Genomic DNA, 1,929 nt, shown 5'->3' on the forward strand with positions numbered 1-1,929 from the left:
GAGGTTTGCTCTCCACTCGGTAGGATTTTTATATCTTAGGCGAGTACTTGGACTGCAGCTAAGCCTCCGAGTGAGAGGTTTGCTCTCCACTCGGTAGGATTTTTATATCTTAGGCGAGTACTTGGACTGCAGCTAAGCCTCCGAGTGGAAGTCTGGCTTACCACTCGGTAGGATTTTGATAACTTAGGCGAGTACTTGGACTGCAGCTAAGCCTCCGAGTGGAAGTCTGGCTTACCACTCGGTAGGATTTTTATAACTTAGGCGAGCACTGGACTGCAGCTAAGCCCCCGAGTGGAAGTCTGGCTTACCACTCGGTAGGATTTTATTTAATCTTAGGCGAAACGGATTCGCAGCTAAGCCTCCGAGTGGGAGTCTGGCTCACCGCTCGGTAAGGATTTTTACAAACTTAGTCGAAACGGATTCGCGGCTAAGCCTCCGAGTGGGAGTCTGGCTCACCACTCGGTAAGGATTTTTACAAACTTAGGCGAAACGGATTCGCGGCTAAGTCACCCACTGAGGGAAAAATTTTATTGGACAGAATAAAAAGTGACAAAAATTATGGAGGAACTATGACACTATTATTTTGAAATCCATGAACTACGGGAGTACTTTATTGCAACTCATCCGAGTGATAAACTTAAGTGTAAAATGGGCGGAGTAGTTCCGCGTTCCAAGCTCGGGGCTCGTCGATATTATGTTCGACGTTGTAAAGACGGTACGCCCCGTTGTGGAGAACTTTGGTGACGATGAAGGGCCCTTCCCAAGAAGGAGCAAGCTTGTGATGTTTCTTCTGATCCACTCGGAGAACTAAATCTCCTTCCTGGAAGGCTCGACCCCTCACATTTCTAGCGTGGAAACGACGCAAATCTTGTTGGTAGATGGTCGATCGGATCAGAGCCATCTCCCTTTCTTCCTCTAAAAGGTCGACTACGTCCTGCCGCGCTTGTTCAGCTTCTGCTTCGTTGTAGATCTCAACTCGAGGAGCATTGTGGAGAAGATCACTCGGCAAGACTGCTTCAGCTCCGTAGACCAAGAAGAATGGAGTTCTTCCGGTCGATCGATTAGGTGTGGTCCGCAGTCCCCAAAGCACCGAGGGAAGTTCGTCGACCCACGCTCCAGCTGCATGCTTGAGATCACGCATCAGTCGGGGTTTCAATCCTTTGAGAATCAGGCCATTGGCTCGCTCTGCTTGTCCATTCGTCTGCGGATGGGCGACTGAAGCGTAGTCGACTCGTGTGCCTTGAGAGTTGCAGAAATCCCTGAATTCCTCCGAGTCAAAGTTCGACCCATTATCCGTAATGATGCTGTGCGGGACTCCGTATCTGAATATCAGTTCCCTGATGAAGCTAACAACAGTACCGGCGTTAAGGTTCTTGATTGGTTTAGCCTCAATCCACTTGGTGAACTTGTCGACTGCCACCAGTACGTGCGTGAAGCCACTTCGACCTGTTCTCAAAGGACCAACCATGTCCAACCCCCATACTGCGAAAGGCCAGACGAGTGGAATGGTCTTCAGAGTTGATGCAGGCTTGTGCGACATATTCGAGTAGAACTGACATCCCTCGCACTTATCCACTATTTCCTTTGCCATCTCATTCGCCTTTGGCCAGTAAAATCCGGCTCGGTATGCTTTGGCCACGATGGTCTAAGAGGACGCATGATGACGACAGGTCCCCGAGTGGATATCATTAAGGATGATTCGACCTTCGTCTGGTGTTATGCATTTCTGACCAACTCCAGTCGCGCTTTCTCTATATAACTGTCCTTTGATTACGGTAAAGGCTTTAGATCGACGGACGATCTGTCGAGCCTCTTCCTCATCCTCCGGAAGCTCTTTTCTCAGGATATACGCGATATACAGAACTGTCCAGTCGGGAATGACCACCAAGACCTCCATGACCAAGTCGACCACTGTTGGGACTTCAACCT

This window comes from Triticum dicoccoides, chromosome 1B, assembly GCF_002162155.2.
Source record: "Triticum dicoccoides isolate Atlit2015 ecotype Zavitan chromosome 1B, WEW_v2.0, whole genome shotgun sequence".
NCBI classification, from domain to species: Eukaryota; Viridiplantae; Streptophyta; class Magnoliopsida; order Poales; family Poaceae; genus Triticum; species Triticum dicoccoides.